A 19,994-nucleotide genomic window follows, 5' to 3' on the forward strand; every position below is an offset into this window, starting at 1 on the left:
GGACGACAGTACATTCCATCACATCCATCTAGTGTACACAGGTAGGTCCATTGTGGCGGGCAGGCGAGCGGGCGGGCTGCTTTATTGGCTGTTTGCTGTTCCCCTACTCCACTCCACTATTTGACTGTTGTGCTGCATCAATCAATCAATCAATCAATCAATCAATCAATCAATCAATCAATCAATCAGTGGCTGGCTCAGGTGCAGCTCTTTAACTTACCTAAAAGGGAGGGCGGAGAGAAGACAAGGAAGGTGAATGAGGTGTTCCAATGTGAAATGCCGGAAACACAGAAACACAGACGACACACAACAAGAGGTGGCAATCTATTCATTAATTGCATTTAATCAATGAGCTCATTATCACTCATGCATTGTCCAACAGGTGTTGAAATAATGGGATTAAAAGGGGAGATCCCTTCAGAAAGACAGAAACAATAGCAAAGACAAAAAACACTTTTGGAATCTGCTTTTAGTCAACACATAAGGAAAGGGTGCACCGGTCCTGGAAATACTGCAATACCAGGTCAATGCGTGGAGTGGACAGAGCAAGCTCTATTTCCATCTCCCTGTTCTAAAAATCCATTTAATATATGGTCCCCAGATAGGGGACGTATCAGATATTAAACTGATAAGAACAGATACTACACTTGATCTTAGCCAAAAGGCCGAGAAGCGATAACCCGAACGGGCCGCGCGTTGCCCGAGCCTGCCCGATACTGCTGTTCAGCCCTTGCAGCGATTCAGCCTACTTCTAGGCAATTCCATGGGGCCCTGCAGGCTCACACACTCACAGCTACACGGGAGGTGAATAAAGGCCGGAGAGGAAGCCAGACAGGATTTGCTTCTTTTGCTTGCACCACAATGCAGTGCTGAAAGAGGAGGAATCTACATAAAAACGCCTTCCTGGCAACGCCCAAATGCCCTGCTGCCATGCAGATAAACACTGGCAGCGGCAGCAAGTGCATGCCCACAGCCACCCCTTGTTCCTTCACACCTTGTATCAGCTGTAATCCAGTCCAGTCCAGTGCTGCCTGCTGAGCAGCACTGACCAACACTGCCTGGGCCCAGGCTTTTATCTCTGAGGCCCCATTATGATGTCAGAAAGCTGGCTCTGGAATCCTGAGGGCTCCACTATGACACGTGCAAAGTTCCGTCTGAACTTTATATAAGACGGTGAGGCTCAGTCAGTCACTCAGTGTTGCCTGAGAGGGCAACACTGCAACAGCCGGCCGCCAGGCTGTCTTTTTTTTGCACAGCTAGTTGCCTCCAGGAGGCCACAAGAGGGAGACAAGGGACTGCAAAATGGAAAATAGGCATCCACCAACTTTACAGACAACTTCTCCTTGCTCCTACAACCTCCATCCTTGCACAGTTTGTTATTCTTCTAGGTAACATAGTAACAAATCCAAATTGCTGCTCTCTTTGTAGGCAAGCAAGGCTTTGTTGCAACTGCAATTCTTACTTCTTCTTGAAATGTAGGGACGACAGTACATTCCATCACATCCATCTAGTGTACACAGGTAGGTCCATTGTGGCGGGCAGGCGAGCGGGCGGGCTGCTTTATTGGCTGTTTGCTGTTCCCCTACTCCACTCCACTATTTGACTGTTGTGCTGCATCAATCAATCAATCAATCAATCAATCAATCAATCAATCAATCAATCAATCAATCAATCAATCAGTGGCTGGCTCAGGTGCAGCTCTTTAACTTACCTAAAAGGGAGGGCGGAGAGAAGACAAGGAAGGTGAATGAGGTGTTCCAATGTGAAATGCCGGAAACACAGAAACACAGACGACACACAACAAGAGGTGGCAATCTATTCATTAATTGCATTTAATCAATGAGCTCATTATCACTCATGCATTGTCCAACAGGTGTTGAAATAATGGGATTAAAAGGGGAGATCCCTTCAGAAAGACAGAAACAATAGCAAAGACAAAAAACACTTTTGGAATCTGCTTTTAGTCAACACATAAGGAAAGGGTGCACCGGTCCTGGAAATACTGCAATACCAGGTCAATGCGTGGAGTGGACAGAGCAAGCTCTATTTCCATCTCCCTGTTCTAAAAATCCATTTAATATATGGTCCCCAGATAGGGGACGTATCAGATATTAAACTGATAAGAACAGATACTACACTTGATCTTAGCCAAAAGGCCGAGAAGCGATAACCCGAACGGGCCGCGCGTTGCCCGAGCCTGCCCGATACTGCTGTTCAGCCCTTGCAGCGATTCAGCCTACTTCTAGGCAATTCCATGGGGCCCTGCAGGCTCACACACTCACAGCTACACGGGAGGTGAATAAAGGCCGGAGAGGAAGCCAGACAGGATTTGCTTCTTTTGCTTGCACCACAATGCAGTGCTGAAAGAGGAGGAATCTACATAAAAACGCCTTCCTGGCAACGCCCAAATGCCCTGCTGCCATGCAGATAAACACTGGCAGCGGCAGCAAGTGCATGCCCACAGCCACCCCTTGTTCCTTCACACCTTGTATCAGCTGTAATCCAGTCCAGTCCAGTGCTGCCTGCTGAGCAGCACTGACCAACACTGCCTGGGCCCAGGCTTTTATCTCTGAGGCCCCATTATGATGTCAGAAAGCTGGCTCTGGAATCCTGAGGGCTCCACTATGACACGTGCAAAGTTCCGTCTGAACTTTATATAAGACGGTGAGGCTCAGTCAGTCACTCAGTGTTGCCTGAGAGGGCAACACTGCAACAGCCGGCCGCCAGGCTGTCTTTTTTTTGCACAGCTAGTTGCCTCCAGGAGGCCACAAGAGGGAGACAAGGGACTGCAAAATGGAAAATAGGCATCCACCAACTTTACAGACAACTTCTCCTTGCTCCTACAACCTCCATCCTTGCACAGTTTGTTATTCTTCTAGGTAACATAGTAACAAATCCAAATTGCTGCTCTCTTTGTAGGCAAGCAAGGCTTTGTTGCAACTGCAATTCTTACTTCTTCTTGAAATGTAGGGACGACAATACATTCCATCACATCCATCTAGTGTACACAGGTAGGTCCATTGTGGCGGGCAGGCGAGCGGGCGGGCTGCTTTATTGGCTGTTTGCTGTTCCCCTACTCCACTCCACTATTTGACTGTTGTGCTGCATCAATCAATCAATCAATCAATCAATCAATCAATCAATCAATCAGTGGCTGGCTCAGGTGCAGCTCTTTAACTTACCTAAAAGGGAGGGCGGAGAGAAGACAAGGAAGGTGAATGAGGTGTTCCAATGTGAAATGCCGGAAACACAGAAACACAGACGACACACAACAAGAGGTGGCAATCTATTCATTAATTGCATTTAATCAATGAGCTCATTATCACTCATGCATTGTCCAACAGGTGTTGAAATAATGGGATTAAAAGGGGAGATCCCTTCAGAAAGACAGAAACAATAGCAAAGACAAAAAACACTTTTGGAATCTGCTTTTAGTCAACACATAAGGAAAGGGTGCACCGGTCCTGGAAATACTGCAATACCAGGTCAATGCGTGGAGTGGACAGAGCAAGCTCTATTTCCATCTCCCTGTTCTAAAAATCCATTTAATATATGGTCCCCAGATAGGGGACGTATCAGATATTAAACTGATAAGAACAGATACTACACTTGATCTTAGCCAAAAGGCCGAGAAGCGATAACCCGAACGGGCCGCGCGTTGCCCGAGCCTGCCCGATACTGCTGTTCAGCCCTTGCAGCGATTCAGCCTACTTCTAGGCAATTCCATGGGGCCCTGCAGGCTCACACACTCACAGCTACACGGGAGGTGAATAAAGGCCGGAGAGGAAGCCAGACAGGATTTGCTTCTTTTGCTTGCACCACAATGCAGTGCTGAAAGAGGAGGAATCTACATAAAAACGCCTTCCTGGCAACGCCCAAATGCCCTGCTGCCATGCAGATAAACACTGGCAGCGGCAGCAAGTGCATGCCCACAGCCACCCCTTGTTCCTTCACACCTTGTATCAGCTGTAATCCAGTCCAGTCCAGTGCTGCCTGCTGAGCAGCACTGACCAACACTGCCTGGGCCCAGGCTTTTATCTCTGAGGCCCCATTATGATGTCAGAAAGCTGGCTCTGGAATCCTGAGGGCTCCACTATGACACGTGCAAAGTTCCGTCTGAACTTTATATAAGACGGTGAGGCTCAGTCAGTCACTCAGTGTTGCCTGAGAGGGCAACACTGCAACAGCCGGCCGCCAGGCTGTCTTTTTTTTGCACAGCTAGTTGCCTCCAGGAGGCCACAAGAGGGAGACAAGGGACTGCAAAATGGAAAATAGGCATCCACCAACTTTACAGACAACTTCTCCTTGCTCCTACAACCTCCATCCTTGCACAGTTTGTTATTCTTCTAGGTAACATAGTAACAAATCCAAATTGCTGCTCTCTTTGTAGGCAAGCAAGGCTTTGTTGCAACTGCAATTCTTACTTCTTCTTGAAATGTAGGGACGACAGTACATTCCATCACATCCATCTAGTGTACACAGGTAGGTCCATTGTGGCGGGCAGGCGAGCGGGCGGGCTGCTTTATTGGCTGTTTGCTGTTCCCCTACTCCACTCCACTATTTGACTGTTGTGCTGCATCAATCAATCAATCAATCAATCAATCAATCAATCAATCAGTGGCTGGCTCAGGTGCAGCTCTTTAACTTACCTAAAAGGGAGGGCGGAGAGAAGACAAGGAAGGTGAATGAGGTGTTCCAATGTGAAATGCCGGAAACACAGAAACACAGACGACACACAACAAGAGGTGGCAATCTATTCATTAATTGCATTTAATCAATGAGCTCATTATCACTCATGCATTGTCCAACAGGTGTTGAAATAATGGGATTAAAAGGGGAGATCCCTTCAGAAAGACAGAAACAATAGCAAAGACAAAAAACACTTTTGGAATCTGCTTTTAGTCAACACATAAGGAAAGGGTGCACCGGTCCTGGAAATACTGCAATACCAGGTCAATGCGTGGAGTGGACAGAGCAAGCTCTATTTCCATCTCCCTGTTCTAAAAATCCATTTAATATATGGTCCCCAGATAGGGGACGTATCAGATATTAAACTGATAAGAACAGATACTACACTTGATCTTAGCCAAAAGGCCGAGAAGCGATTACCCGAACGGGCCGCGCGTTGCCCGAGCCTGCCCGATACTGCTGTTCAGCCCTTGCAGCGATTCAGCCTACTTCTAGGCAATTCCATGGGGCCCTGCAGGCTCACACACTCACAGCTACACGGGAGGTGAATAAAGGCCGGAGAGGAAGCCAGACAGGATTTGCTTCTTTTGCTTGCACCACAATGCAGTGCTGAAAGAGGAGGAATCTACATAAAAACGCCTTCCTCGCAACGCCCAAATGCCCTGCTGCCATGCAGATAAACACTGGCAGCGGCAGCAAGTGCATGCCCACAGCCACCCCTTGTTCCTTCACACCTTGTATCAGCTGTAATCCAGTCCAGTCCAGTGCTGCCTGCTGAGCAGCACTGACCAACACTGCCTGGGCCCAGGCTTTTATCTCTGAGGCCCCATTATGATGTCAGAAAGCTGGCTCTGGAATCCTGAGGGCTCCACTATGACACGTGCAAAGTTCCGTCTGAACTTTATATAAGACGGTGAGGCTCAGTCAGTCACTCAGTGTTGCCTGAGAGGGCAACACTGCAACAGCCGGCCGCCAGGCTGTCTTTTTTTTGCACAGCTAGTTGCCTCCAGGAGGCCACAAGAGGGAGACAAGGGACTGCAAAATGGAAAATAGGCATCCACCAACTTTACAGACAACTTCTCCTTGCTCCTACAACCTCCATCCTTGCACAGTTTGTTATTCTTCTAGGTAACATAGTAACAAATCCAAATTGCTGCTCTCTTTGTAGGCAAGCAAGGCTTTGTTGCAACTGCAATTCTTACTTCTTCTTGAAATGTAGGGACGACAGTACATTCCATCACATCCATCTAGTGTACACAGGTAGGTCCATTGTGGCGGGCAGGCGAGCGGGCGGGCTGCTTTATTGGCTGTTTGCTGTTCCCCTACTCCACTCCACTATTTGACTGTTGTGCTGCATCAATCAATCAATCAATCAATCAATCAATCAATCAATCAATCAATCAATCAATCAATCAGTGGCTGGCTCAGGTGCAGCTCTTTAACTTACCTAAAAGGGAGGGCGGAGAGAAGACAAGGAAGGTGAATGAGGTGTTCCAATGTGAAATGCCGGAAACACAGAAACACAGACGACACACAACAAGAGGTGGCAATCTATTCATTAATTGCATTTAATCAATGAGCTCATTATCACTCATGCATTGTCCAACAGGTGTTGAAATAATGGGATTAAAAGGGGAGATCCCTTCAGAAAGACAGAAACAATAGCAAAGACAAAAAACACTTTTGGAATCTGCTTTTAGTCAACACATAAGGAAAGGGTGCACCGGTCCTGGAAATACTGCAATACCAGGTCAATGCGTGGAGTGGACAGAGCAAGCTCTATTTCCATCTCCCTGTTCTAAAAATCCATTTAATATATGGTCCCCAGATAGGGGACGTATCAGATATTAAACTGATAAGAACAGATACTACACTTGATCTTAGCCAAAAGGCCGAGAAGCGATAACCCGAACGGGCCGCGCGTTGCCCGAGCCTGCCCGATACTGCTGTTCAGCCCTTGCAGCGATTCAGCCTACTTCTAGGCAATTCCATGGGGCCCTGCAGGCTCACACACTCACAGCTACACGGGAGGTGAATAAAGGCCGGAGAGGAAGCCAGACAGGATTTGCTTCTTTTGCTTGCACCACAATGCAGTGCTGAAAGAGGAGGAATCTACATAAAAACGCCTTCCTGGCAACGCCCAAATGCCCTGCTGCCATGCAGATAAACACTGGCAGCGGCAGCAAGTGCATGCCCACAGCCACCCCTTGTTCCTTCACACCTTGTATCAGCTGTAATCCAGTCCAGTCCAGTGCTGCCTGCTGAGCAGCACTGACCAACACTGCCTGGGCCCAGGCTTTTATCTCTGAGGCCCCATTATGATGTCAGAAAGCTGGCTCTGGAATCCTGAGGGCTCCACTATGACACGTGCAAAGTTCCGTCTGAACTTTATATAAGACGGTGAGGCTCAGTCAGTCACTCAGTGTTGCCTGAGAGGGCAACACTGCAACAGCCGGCCGCCAGGCTGTCTTTTTTTTGCACAGCTAGTTGCCTCCAGGAGGCCACAAGAGGGAGACAAGGGACTGCAAAATGGAAAATAGGCATCCACCAACTTTACAGACAACTTCTCCTTGCTCCTACAACCTCCATCCTTGCACAGTTTGTTATTCTTCTAGGTAACATAGTAACAAATCCAAATTGCTGCTCTCTTTGTAGGCAAGCAAGGCTTTGTTGCAACTGCAATTCTTACTTCTTCTTGAAATGTAGGGACGACAGTACATTCCATCACATCCATCTAGTGTACACAGGTAGGTCCATTGTGGCGGGCAGGCGAGCGGGCGGGCTGCTTTATTGGCTGTTTGCTGTTCCCCTACTCCACTCCACTATTTGACTGTTGTGCTGCATCAATCAATCAATCAATCAATCAATCAATCAATCAATCAATCAATCAATCAGTGGCTGGCTCAGGTGCAGCTCTTTAACTTACCTAAAAGGGAGGGCGGAGAGAAGACAAGGAAGGTGAATGAGGTGTTCCAATGTGAAATGCCGGAAACACAGAAACACAGACGACACACAACAAGAGGTGGCAATCTATTCATTAATTGCATTTAATCAATGAGCTCATTATCACTCATGCATTGTCCAACAGGTGTTGAAATAATGGGATTAAAAGGGGAGATCCCTTCAGAAAGACAGAAACAATAGCAAAGACAAAAAACACTTTTGGAATCTGCTTTTAGTCAACACATAAGGAAAGGGTGCACCGGTCCTGGAAATACTGCAATACCAGGTCAATGCGTGGAGTGGACAGAGCAAGCTCTATTTCCATCTCCCTGTTCTAAAAATCCATTTAATATATGGTCCCCAGATAGGGGACGTATCAGATATTAAACTGATAAGAACAGATACTACACTTGATCTTAGCCAAAAGGCCGAGAAGCGATAACCCGAACGGGCCGCGCGTTGCCCGAGCCTGCCCGATACTGCTGTTCAGCCCTTGCAGCGATTCAGCCTACTTCTAGGCAATCCCATGGGGCCCTGCAGGCTCACACACTCACAGCTACACGGGAGGTGAATAAAGGCCGGAGAGGAAGCCAGACAGGATTTGCTTCTTTTGCTTGCACCACAATGCAGTGCTGAAAGAGGAGGAATCTACATAAAAACGCCTTCCTGGCAACGCCCAAATGCCCTGCTGCCATGCAGATAAACACTGGCAGCGGCAGCAAGTGCATGCCCACAGCCACCCCTTGTTCCTTCACACCTTGTATCAGCTGTAATCCAGTCCAGTCCAGTGCTGCCTGCTGAGCAGCACTGACCAACACTGCCTGGGCCCAGGCTTTTATCTCTGAGGCCCCATTATGATGTCAGAAAGCTGGCTCTGGAATCCTGAGGGCTCCACTATGACACGTGCAAAGTTCCGTCTGAACTTTATATAAGACGGTGAGGCTCAGTCAGTCACTCAGTGTTGCCTGAGAGGGCAACACTGCAACAGCCGGCCGCCAGGCTGTCTTTTTTTTGCACAGCTAGTTGCCTCCAGGAGGCCACAAGAGGGAGACAAGGGACTGCAAAATGGAAAATAGGCATCCACCAACTTTACAGACAACTTCTCCTTGCTCCTACAACCTCCATCCTTGCACAGTTTGTTATTCTTCTAGGTAACATAGTAACAAATCCAAATTGCTGCTCTCTTTGTAGGCAAGCAAGGCTTTGTTGCAACTGCAATTCTTACTTCTTCTTGAAATGTAGGGACGACAGTACATTCCATCACATCCATCTAGTGTACACAGGTAGGTCCATTGTGGCGGGCAGGCGAGCGGGCGGGCTGCTTTATTGGCTGTTTGCTGTTCCCCTACTCCACTCCACTATTTGACTGTTGTGCTGCATCAATCAATCAATCAATCAATCAATCAATCAATCAATCAATCAATCAATCAATCAATCAGTGGCTGGCTCAGGTGCAGCTCTTTAACTTACCTAAAAGGGAGGGCGGAGAGAAGACAAGGAAGGTGAATGAGGTGTTCCAATGTGAAATGCCGGAAACACAGAAACACAGACGACACACAACAAGAGGTGGCAATCTATTCATTAATTGCATTTAATCAATGAGCTCATTATCACTCATGCATTGTCCAACAGGTGTTGAAATAATGGGATTAAAATGGGGAGATCCCTTCAGAAAGACAGAAACAATAGCAAAGACAAAAAACACTTTTGGAATCTGCTTTTAGTCACCACATAAGGAAAGGGTGCACCGGTCCTGGAAATACTGCAATACCAGGTCAATGCGTGGAGTGGACAGAGCAAGCTCTATTTCCATCTCCCTGTTCTAAAAATCCATTTAATATATGGTCCCCAGATAGGGGACGTATCAGATATTAAACTGATAAGAACAGATACTACACTTGATCTTAGCCAAAAGGCCGAGAAGCGATAACCCGAACGGGCCGCGCGTTGCCCGAGCCTGCCCGATACTGCTGTTCAGCCCTTGCAGCGATTCAGCCTACTTCTAGGCAATTCCATGGGGCCCTGCAGGCTCACACACTCACAGCTACACGGGAGGTGAATAAAGGCCGGAGAGGAAGCCAGACAGGATTTGCTTCTTTTGCTTGCACCACAATGCAGTGCTGAAAGAGGAGGAATCTACATAAAAACGCCTTCCTGGCAACGCCCAAATGCCCTGCTGCCATGCAGATAAACACTGGCAGCGGCAGCAAGTGCATGCCCACAGCCACCCCTTGTTCCTTCACACCTTGTATCAGCTGTAATCCAGTCCAGTCCAGTGCTGCCTGCTGAGCAGCACTGACCAACACTGCCTGGGCCCAGGCTTTTATCTCTGAGGCCCCATTATGATGTCAGAAAGCTGGCTCTGGAATCCTGAGGGCTCCACTATGACACGTGCAAAGTTCCGTCTGAACTTTATATAAGACGGTGAGGCTCAGTCAGTCACTCAGTGTTGCCTGAGAGGGCAACACTGCAACAGCCGGCCGCCAGGCTGTCTTTTTTTTGCACGGCTAGTTGCCTCCAGGAGGCCACAAGAGGGAGACAAGGGACTGCAAAATGGAAAATAGGCATCCACCAACTTTACAGACAACTTCTCCTTGCTCCTACAACCTCCATCCTTGCACAGTTTGTTATTCTTCTAGGTAACATAGTAACAAATCCAAATTGCTGCTCTCTTTGTAGGCAAGCAAGGCTTTGTTGCAACTGCAATTCTTACTTCTTCTTGAAATGTAGGGACGACAGTACATTCCATCACATCCATCTAGTGTACACAGGTAGGTCCATTGTGGCGGGCAGGCGAGCGGGCGGGCTGCTTTATTGGCTGTTTGCTGTTCCCCTACTCCACTCCACTATTTGACTGTTGTGCTGCATCAATCAATCAATCAATCAATCAATCAATCAATCAATCAGTGGCTGGCTCAGGTGCAGCTCTTTAACTTACCTAAAAGGGAGGGCGGAGAGAAGACAAGGAAGGTGAATGAGGTGTTCCAATGTGAAATGCCGGAAACACAGAAACACAGACGACACACAACAAGAGGTGGCAATCTATTCATTAATTGCATTTAATCAATGAGCTCATTATCACTCATGCATTGTCCAACAGGTGTTGAAATAATGGGATTAAAAGGGGAGATCCCTTCAGAAAGACAGAAACAATAGCAAAGACAAAAAACACTTTTGGAATCTGCTTTTAGTCAACACATAAGGAAAGGGTGCACCGGTCCTGGAAATACTGCAATACCAGGTCAATGCGTGGAGTGGACAGAGCAAGCTCTATTTCCATCTCCCTGTTCTAAAAATCCATTTAATATATGGTCCCCAGATAGGGGACGTATCAGATATTAAACTGATAAGAACAGATACTACACTTGATCTTAGCCAAAAGGCCGAGAAGCGATAACCCGAACGGGCCGCGCGTTGCCCGAGCCTGCCCGATACTGCTGTTCAGCCCTTGCAGCGATTCAGCCTACTTCTAGGCAATTCCATGGGGCCCTGCAGGCTCACACACTCACAGCTACACGGGAGGTGAATAAAGGCCGGAGAGGAAGCCAGACAGGATTTGCTTCTTTTGCTTGCACCACAATGCAGTGCTGAAAGAGGAGGAATCTACATAAAAACGCCTTCCTGGCAACGCCCAAATGCCCTGCTGCCATGCAGATAAACACTGGCAGCGGCAGCAAGTGCATGCCCACAGCCACCCCTTGTTCCTTCACACCTTGTATCAGCTGTAATCCAGTCCAGTCCAGTGCTGCCTGCTGAGCAGCACTGACCAACACTGCCTGGGCCCAGGCTTTTATCTCTGAGGCCCCATTATGATGTCAGAAAGCTGGCTCTGGAATCCTGAGGGCTCCACTATGACACGTGCAAAGTTCCGTCTGAACTTTATATAAGACGGTGAGGCTCAGTCAGTCACTCAGTGTTGCCTGAGAGGGCAACACTGCAACAGCCGGCCGCCAGGCTGTCTTTTTTTTGCACAGCTAGTTGCCTCCAGGAGGCCACAAGAGGGAGACAAGGGACTGCAAAATGGAAAATAGGCATCCACCAACTTTACAGACAACTTCTCCTTGCTCCTACAACCTCCATCCTTGCACAGTTTGTTATTCTTCTAGGTAACATAGTAACAAATCCAAATTGCTGCTCTCTTTGTAGGCAAGCAAGGCTTTGTTGCAACTGCAATTCTTACTTCTTCTTGAAATGTAGGGACGACAGTACATTCCATCACATCCATCTAGTGTACACAGGTAGGTCCATTGTGGCGGGCAGGCGAGCGGGCGGGCTGCTTTATTGGCTGTTTGCTGTTCCCCTACTCCACTCCACTATTTGACTGTTGTGCTGCATCAATCAATCAATCAATCAATCAATCAATCAATCAATCAATCAATCAATCAATCAGTGGCTGGCTCAGGTGCAGCTCTTTAACTTACCTAAAAGGGAGGGCGGAGAGAAGACAAGGAAGGTGAATGAGGTGTTCCAATGTGAAATGCCGGAAACACAGAAACACAGACGACACACAACAAGAGGTGGCAATCTATTCATTAATTGCATTTAATCAATGAGCTCATTATCACTCATGCATTGTCCAACAGGTGTTGAAATAATGGGATTAAAAGGGGAGATCCCTTCAGAAAGACAGAAACAATAGCAAAGACAAAAAACACTTTTGGAATCTGCTTTTAGTCAACACATAAGGAAAGGGTGCACCGGTCCCGGAAATACTGCAATACCAGGTCAATGCGTGGAGTGGACAGAGCAAGCTCTATTTCCATCTCCCTGTTCTAAAAATCCATTTAATATATGGTCCCCAGATAGGGGACGTATCAGATATTAAACTGATAAGAACAGATACTACACTTGATCTTAGCCAAAAGGCCGAGAAGCGATAACCCGAACGGGCCGCGCGTTGCCCGAGCCTGCCCGATACTGCTGTTCAGCCCTTGCAGCGATTCAGCCTACTTCTAGGCAATTCCATGGGGCCCTGCAGGCTCACACACTCACAGCTACACGGGAGGTGAATAAAGGCCGGAGAGGAAGCCAGACAGGATTTGCTTCTTTTGCTTGCACCACAATGCAGTGCTGAAAGAGGAGGAATCTACATAAAAACGCCTTCCTGGCAACGCCCAAATGCCCTGCTGCCATGCAGATAAACACTGGCAGCGGCAGCAAGTGCATGCCCACAGCCACCCCTTGTTCCTTCACACCTTGTATCAGCTGTAATCCAGTCCAGTCCAGTGCTGCCTGCTGAGCAGCACTGACCAACACTGCCTGGGCCCAGGCTTTTATCTCTGAGGCCCCATTATGATGTCAGAAAGCTGGCTCTGGAATCCTGAGGGCTCCACTATGACACGTGCAAAGTTCCGTCTGAACTTTATATAAGACGGTGAGGCTCAGTCAGTCACTCAGTGTTGCCTGAGAGGGCAACACTGCAACAGCCGGCCGCCAGGCTGTCTTTTTTTTGCACAGCTAGTTGCCTCCAGGAGGCCACAAGAGGGAGACAAGGGACTGCAAAATGGAAAATAGGCATCCACCAACTTTACAGACAACTTCTCCTTGCTCCTACAACCTCCATCCTTGCACAGTTTGTTATTCTTCTAGGTAACATAGTAACAAATCCAAATTGCTGCTCTCTTTGTAGGCAAGCAAGGCTTTGTTGCAACTGCAATTCTTACTTCTTCTTGAAATGTAGGGACGACAGTACATTCCATCACATCCATCTAGTGTACACAGGTAGGTCCATTGTGGCGGGCAGGCGAGCGGGCGGGCTGCTTTATTGGCTGTTTGCTGTTCCCCTACTCCACTCCACTATTTGACTGTTGTGCTGCATCAATCAATCAATCAATCAATCAATCAATCAATCAATCAATCAATCAGTGGCTGCCTCAGGTGCAGCTCTTTAACTTACCTAAAAGGGAGGGCGGAGAGAAGACAAGGAAGGTGAATGAGGTGTTCCAATGTGAAATGCCGGAAACACAGGAACACAGACGACACACAACAAGAGGTGGCAATCTATTCATTAATTGCATTTAATCAATGAGCTCATTATCACTCATGCATTGTCCAACAGGTGTTGAAATAATGGGATTAAAAGGGGAGATCCCTTCAGAAAGACAGAAACAATAGCAAAGACAAAAAACACTTTTGGAATCTGCTTTTAGTCAACACATAAGGAAAGGGTGCACCGGTCCTGGAAATACTGCAATACCAGGTCAATGCGTGGAGTGGACAGAGCAAGCTCTATTTCCATCTCCCTGTTCTAAAAATCCATTTAATATATGGTCCCCAGATAGGGGACGTATCAGATATTAAACTGATAAGAACAGATACTACACTTGATCTTAGCCAAAAGGCCGAGAAGCGATAACCCGAACGGGCCGCGCGTTGCCCGAGCCTGCCCGATACTGCTGTTCAGCCCTTGCAGCGATTCAGCCTACTTCTAGGCAATTCCATGGGGCCCTGCAGGCTCACACACTCACAGCTACACGGGAGGTGAATAAAGGCCGGAGAGGAAGCCAGACAGGATTTGCTTCTTTTGCTTGCACCACAATGCAGTGCTGAAAGAGGAGGAATCTACATAAAAACGCCTTCCTGGCAACGCCCAAATGCCCTGCTGCCATGCAGATAAACACTGGCAGCGGCAGCAAGTGCATGCCCACAGCCACCCCTTGTTCCTTCACACCTTGTATCAGCTGTAATCCAGTCCAGTCCAGTGCTGCCTGCTGAGCAGCACTGACCAACACTGCCTGGGCCCAGGCTTTTATCTCTGAGGCCCCATTATGATGTCAGAAAGCTGGCTCTGGAATCCTGAGGGCTCCACTATGACACGTGCAAAGTTCCGTCTGAACTTTATATAAGACGGTGAGGCTCAGTCAGTCACTCAGTGTTGCCTGAGAGGGCAACACTGCAACAGCCGGCCGCCAGGCTGTCTTTTTTTTGCACAGCTAGTTGCCTCCAGGAGGCCACAAGAGGGAGACAAGGGACTGCAAAATGGAAAATAGGCATCCACCAACTTTACAGACAACTTCTCCTTGCTCCTACAACCTCCATCCTTGCACAGTTTGTTATTCTTCTAGGTAACATAGTAACAAATCCAAATTGCTGCTCTCTTTGTAGGCAAGCAAGGCTTTGTTGCAACTGCAATTCTTACTTCTTCTTGAAATGTAGGGACGACAGTACATTCCATCACATCCATCTAGTGTACACAGGTAGGTCCATTGTGGCGGGCAGGCGAGCGGGCGGGCTGCTTTATTGGCTGTTTGCTGTTCCCCTACTCCACTCCACTATTTGACTGTTGTGCTGCATCATCAATCAATCAATCAATCAATCAATCAATCAATCAATCAATCAATCAATCAATCAATCAGTGGCTGGCTCAGGTGCAGCTCTTTAACTTACCTAAAAGGGAGGGCGGAGAGAAGACAAGGAAGGTGAATGAGGTGTTCCAATGTGAAATGCCGGAAACACAGAAACACAGACGACACACAACAAGAGGTGGCAATCTATTCATTAATTGCATTTAATCAATGAGCTCATTATCACTCATGCATTGTCTAACAGGTGTTGAAATAATGGGATTAAAAGGGGAGATCCCTTCAGAAAGACAGAAACAATAGCAAAGACAAAAAACACTTTTGGAATCTGCTTTTAGTCAACACATAAGGAAAGGGTGCACCGGTCCTGGAAATACTGCAATACCAGGTCAATGCGTGGAGTGGACAGAGCAAGCTCTATTTCCATCTCCCTGTTCTAAAAATCCATTTAATATATGGTCCCCAGATAGGGGACGTATCAGATATTAAACTGATAAGAACAGATACTACACTTGATCTTAGCCAAAAGGCCGAGAAGCGATAACCCGAACGGGCCGCGCGTTGCCCGAGCCTGCCCGATACTGCTGTTCAGCCCTTGCAGCGATTCAGCCTACTTCTAGGCAATTCCATGGGGCCCTGCAGGCTCACACACTCACAGCTACACGGGAGGTGAATAAAGGCCGGAGAGGAAGCCAGACAGGATTTGCTTCTTTTGCTTGCACCACAATGCAGTGCTGAAAGAGGAGGAATCTACATAAAAACGCCTTCCTGGCAACGCCCAAATGCCCTGCTGCCATGCAGATAAACACTGGCAGCGGCAGCAAGTGCATGCCCACAGCCACCCCTTGTTCCTTCACACCTTGTATCAGCTGTAATCCAGTCCAGTCCAGTGCTGCCTGCTGAGCAGCACTGACCAACACTGCCTGGGCCCAGGCTTTTATCTCTGAGGCCCCATTATGATGTCAGAAAGCTGGCTCTGGAATCCTGAGGGCTCCACTATGACACGTGCAAAGTTCCGTCTGAACTTTATATAAGACGGTGAGGCTCAGTCAGTCACTCAGTGTTGCCTGAGAGGGCAACACTGCAACAGCCGGCCGCCAGGCTGTCTTTTTTTTGCACAGCTAGTTGCCTCCAGGAGGCCACAAGAGGGAGACAAGGGACTGCAAAATGGAAAATAGGCATCCACCAACTTTACAGACAACTTCTCCTTGCTCCTACAACCTCCATCCTTGCACAGTTTGTTATTCTTCTAGGTAACATAGTAACAAATCCAAATTGCTGCTCTCTTTGTAGGCAAGCAAGGCTTTGTTGCAACTGCAATTCTTACTTCTTCTTGAAATGTAGGGACGACAGTACATTCCATCACATCCATCTAGTGTACACAGGTAGGTCCATTGTGGCGGGCAGGCGAGCGGGCGGGCTGCTTTATTGGCTGTTTGCTGTTCCCCTACTCCACTCCACTATTTGACTGTTGTGCTGCATCAATCAATCAATCAATCAATCAATCAATCAATCAATCAATCAATCAGTGGCTGGCTCAGGTGCAGCTCTTTAACTTACCTAAAAGGGAGGGCGGAGAGAAGACAAGGAAGGTGAATGAGGTGTTCCAATGTGAAATGCCGGAAACACAGAAACACAGACGACACACAACAAGAGGTGGCAATCTATTCATTAATTGCATTTAATCAATGAGCTCATTATCACTCATGCATTGTCCAACAGGTGTTGAAATAATGGGATTAAAAGGGGAGATCCCTTCAGAAAGACAGAAACAATAGCAAAGACAAAAAACACTTTTGGAATCTGCTTTTAGTCAACACATAAGGAAAGGGTGCACCGGTCCTGGAAATACTGCAATACCAGGTCAATGCGTGGAGTGGACAGAGCAAGCTCTATTTCCATCTCCCTGTTCTAAAAATCCATTTAATATATGGTCCCCAGATAGGGGACGTATCAGATATTAAACTGATAAGAACAGATACTACACTTGATCTTAGCCAAAAGGCCGAGAAGCGATAACCCGAACGGGCCGCGCGTTGCCCGAGCCTGCCCGATACTGCTGTTCAGCCCTTGCAGCGATTCAGCCTACTTCTAGGCAATTCCATGGGGCCCTGCAGGCTCACACACTCACAGCTACACGGGAGGTGAATAAAGGCCGGAGAGGAAGCCAGACAGGATTTGCTTCTTTTGCTTGCACCACAATGCAGTGCTGAAAGAGGAGGAATCTACATAAAAACGCCTTCCTGGCAACGCCCAAATGCCCTGCTGCCATGCAGATAAACACTGGCAGCGGCAGCAAGTGCATGCCCACAGCCACCCCTTGTTCCTTCACACCTTGTATCAGCTGTAATCCAGTCCAGTCCAGTGCTGCCTGCTGAGCAGCACTGACCAACACTGCCTGGGCCCAGGCTTTTATCTCTGAGGCCCCATTATGATGTCAGAAAGCTGGCTCTGGAATCCTGAGGGCTCCACTATGACACGTGCAAAGTTCCGTCTGAACTTTATATAAGACGGTGAGGCTCAGTCAGTCACTCAGTGTTGCCTGAGAGGGCAACACTGCAACAGCCGGCCGCCAGGCTGTCTTTTTTTTGCACAGCTAGTTGCCTCCAGGAGGCCACAAGAGGGAGACAAGGGACTGCAAAATGGAAAATAGGCATCCACCAACTTTACAGACAACTTCTCCTTGCTCCTACAACCTCCATCCTTGCACAGTTTGTTATTCTTCTAGGTAACATAGTAACAAATCCAAATTGCTGCTCTCTTTGTAGGCAAGCAAGGCTTTGTTGCAACTGCAATTCTTACTTCTTCTTGAAATGTAGGGACGACAGTACATTCCATCACATCCATCTAGTGTACACAGGTAGGTCCATTGTGGCGGGCAGGCGAGCGGGCGGGCTGCTTTATTGGCTGTTTGCTGTTCCCCTACTCCACTCCACTATTTGACTGTTGTGCTGCATCAATCAATCAATCAATCAATCAATCAATCAATCAATCAATCAGTGGCTGGCTCAGGTGCAGCTCTTTAACTTACCTAAAAGGGAGGGCGGAGAGAAGACAAGGAAGGTGAATGAGGTGTTCCAATGTGAAATGCCGGAAACACAGAAACACAGACGACACACAACAAGAGGTGGCAATCTATTCATTAATTGCATTTAATCAATGAGCTCATTATCACTCATGCATTGTCCAACAGGTGTTGAAATAATGGGATTAAAAGGGGAGATCCCTTCAGAAAGACAGAAACAATAGCAAAGACAAAAAACACTTTTGGAATCTGCTTTTAGTCAACACATAAGGAAAGGGTGCACCGGTCCTGGAAATACTGCAATACCAGGTCAATGCGTGGAGTGGACAGAGCAAGCTCTATTTCCATCTCCCTGTTCTAAAAATCCATTTAATATATGGTCCCCAGATAGGGGACGTATCAGATATTAAACTGATAAGAACAGATACTACACTTGATCTTAGCCAAAAGGCCGAGAAGCGATAACCCGAACGGGCCGCGCGTTGCCCGAGCCTGCCCGATACTGCTGTTCAGCCCTTGCAGCGATTCAGCCTACTTCTAGGCAATTCCATGGGGCCCTGCAGGCTCACACACTCACAGCTACACGGGAGGTGAATAAAGGCCGGAGAGGAAGCCAGACAGGATTTGCTTCTTTTGCTTGCACCACAATGCAGTGCTGAAAGAGGAGGAATCTACATAAAAACGCCTTCCTGGCAACGCCCAAATGCCCTGCTGCCATGCAGATAAACACTGGCAGCGGCAGCAAGTGCATGCCCACAGCCACCCCTTGTTCCTTCACACCTTGTATCAGCTGTAATCCAGTCCAGTCCAGTGCTGCCTGCTGAGCAGCACTGACCAACACTGCCTGGGCCCAGGCTTTTATCTCTGAGGCCCCATTATGATGTCAGAAAGCTGGCTCTGGAATCCTGAGGGCTCCACTATGACACGTGCAAAGTTCCGTCTGAACTTTATATAAGACGGTGAGGCTCAGTCAGTCACTCAGTGTTGCCTGAGAGGGCAACACTGCAACAGCCGGCCGCCAGGCTGTCTTTTTTTTGCACAGCTAGTTGCCTCCAGGAGGCCACAAGAGGGAGACAAGGGACTGCAAAATGGAAAATAGGCATCCACCAACTTTACAGACAACTTCTCCTTGCTCCTACAACCTCCATCCTTGCACAGTTTGTTATTCTTCTAGGTAACATAGTAACAAATCCAAATTGCTGCTCTCTTTGTAGGCAAGGCTTTGTTGCAACTGCAATTCTTACTTCTTCTTGAAATGTAGGGACGACAGTACATTCCATCACATCCATCTAGTGTACACAGGTAGGTCCATTGTGGCGGGCAGGCGAGCGGGCGGGCTGCTTTATTGGCTGTTTGCTGTTCCCCTACTCCACTCCACTATTTGACTGTTGTGCTGCATCAATCAATCAATCAATCAATCAATCAATCAATCAATCAATCAATCAATCAATCAGTGGCTGGCTCAGGTGCAGCTCTTTAACTTACCTAAAAGGGAGGGCGGAGAGAAGACAAGGAAGGTGAATGAGGTGTTCCAATGTGAAATGCCGGAAACACAGAAACACAGACGACACACAACAAGAGGTGGCAATCTATTCATTAATTGCATTTAATCAATGAGCTCATTATCACTCATGCATTGTCCAACAGGTGTTGAAATAATGGGATTAAAAGGGGAGATCCCTTCAGAAAGACAGAAACAATAGCAAAGACAAAAAACACTTTTGGAATCTGCTTTTAGTCAACACATAAGGAAAGGGTGCACCGGTCCTGGAAATACTGCAATACCAGGTCAATGCGTGGAGTGGACAGAGCAAGCTCTATTTCCATCTCCCTGTTCTAAAAATCCATTTAATATATGGTCCCCAGATAGGGGACGTATCAGATATTAAACTGATAAGAACAGATACTACACTTGATCTTAGCCAAAAGGCCGAGAAGCGATAACCCGAACGGGCCGCGCGTTGCCCGAGCCTGCCCGATACTGCTGTTCAGCCCTTGCAGCGATTCAGCCTACTTCTAGGCAATTCCATGGGGCC

The 19,994-nt window shown here is 47.7% G+C and overlaps 14 non-coding genes across 14 annotated transcripts; all 14 read right to left on the reverse strand.

Moving 5' to 3' along the window:
- Positions 1-486: 486 nt before the first annotated feature.
- LOC142692203 (U2 spliceosomal RNA) lies at positions 487-677 on the reverse strand. The gene has a single exon (XR_012860669.1). It is a non-coding gene; the product is annotated as a U2 spliceosomal RNA (small nuclear RNA).
- A 1,300-nt stretch (positions 678-1,977) lies between these two features.
- On the reverse strand, positions 1,978-2,168 carry LOC142692204 (U2 spliceosomal RNA). Its single transcript, XR_012860670.1, has one exon. It is a non-coding gene; the product is annotated as a U2 spliceosomal RNA (small nuclear RNA).
- Positions 2,169-3,448: 1,280 nt separating this feature from the next.
- On the reverse strand, positions 3,449-3,639 carry LOC142692206 (U2 spliceosomal RNA). Its single transcript, XR_012860672.1, has one exon. It is a non-coding gene; the product is annotated as a U2 spliceosomal RNA (small nuclear RNA).
- Positions 3,640-4,915: 1,276 nt separating this feature from the next.
- LOC142692207 (U2 spliceosomal RNA) lies at positions 4,916-5,106 on the reverse strand. Its single transcript, XR_012860673.1, has one exon. It is a non-coding gene; the product is annotated as a U2 spliceosomal RNA (small nuclear RNA).
- A 1,296-nt stretch (positions 5,107-6,402) lies between these two features.
- Positions 6,403-6,593, reverse strand: LOC142692208 (U2 spliceosomal RNA). The gene has a single exon (XR_012860674.1). It is a non-coding gene; the product is annotated as a U2 spliceosomal RNA (small nuclear RNA).
- Positions 6,594-7,881: 1,288 nt separating this feature from the next.
- Positions 7,882-8,072, reverse strand: LOC142692209 (U2 spliceosomal RNA). Its single transcript, XR_012860675.1, has one exon. It is a non-coding gene; the product is annotated as a U2 spliceosomal RNA (small nuclear RNA).
- Positions 8,073-9,369: 1,297 nt separating this feature from the next.
- Positions 9,370-9,560, reverse strand: LOC142692210 (U2 spliceosomal RNA). Its single transcript, XR_012860676.1, has one exon. It is a non-coding gene; the product is annotated as a U2 spliceosomal RNA (small nuclear RNA).
- A 1,276-nt stretch (positions 9,561-10,836) lies between these two features.
- On the reverse strand, positions 10,837-11,027 carry LOC142692211 (U2 spliceosomal RNA). The gene has a single exon (XR_012860677.1). It is a non-coding gene; the product is annotated as a U2 spliceosomal RNA (small nuclear RNA).
- Positions 11,028-12,319: 1,292 nt separating this feature from the next.
- Positions 12,320-12,510, reverse strand: LOC142692103 (U2 spliceosomal RNA). Its single transcript, XR_012860591.1, has one exon. It is a non-coding gene; the product is annotated as a U2 spliceosomal RNA (small nuclear RNA).
- A 1,284-nt stretch (positions 12,511-13,794) lies between these two features.
- Positions 13,795-13,985, reverse strand: LOC142692213 (U2 spliceosomal RNA). The gene has a single exon (XR_012860678.1). It is a non-coding gene; the product is annotated as a U2 spliceosomal RNA (small nuclear RNA).
- A 1,299-nt stretch (positions 13,986-15,284) lies between these two features.
- LOC142692214 (U2 spliceosomal RNA) lies at positions 15,285-15,475 on the reverse strand. Its single transcript, XR_012860679.1, has one exon. It is a non-coding gene; the product is annotated as a U2 spliceosomal RNA (small nuclear RNA).
- A 1,284-nt stretch (positions 15,476-16,759) lies between these two features.
- LOC142692215 (U2 spliceosomal RNA) lies at positions 16,760-16,950 on the reverse strand. The gene has a single exon (XR_012860680.1). It is a non-coding gene; the product is annotated as a U2 spliceosomal RNA (small nuclear RNA).
- A 1,280-nt stretch (positions 16,951-18,230) lies between these two features.
- On the reverse strand, positions 18,231-18,421 carry LOC142692216 (U2 spliceosomal RNA). The gene has a single exon (XR_012860681.1). It is a non-coding gene; the product is annotated as a U2 spliceosomal RNA (small nuclear RNA).
- A 1,288-nt stretch (positions 18,422-19,709) lies between these two features.
- LOC142692218 (U2 spliceosomal RNA) lies at positions 19,710-19,900 on the reverse strand. Its single transcript, XR_012860683.1, has one exon. It is a non-coding gene; the product is annotated as a U2 spliceosomal RNA (small nuclear RNA).
- Positions 19,901-19,994: the final 94 nt, after the last annotated feature.

Source organism: Rhinoderma darwinii (genome assembly GCF_050947455.1).
Source record: "Rhinoderma darwinii isolate aRhiDar2 chromosome 5 unlocalized genomic scaffold, aRhiDar2.hap1 SUPER_5_unloc_39, whole genome shotgun sequence".
Lineage (NCBI taxonomy): Eukaryota > Metazoa > Chordata > Amphibia > Anura > Rhinodermatidae > Rhinoderma > Rhinoderma darwinii.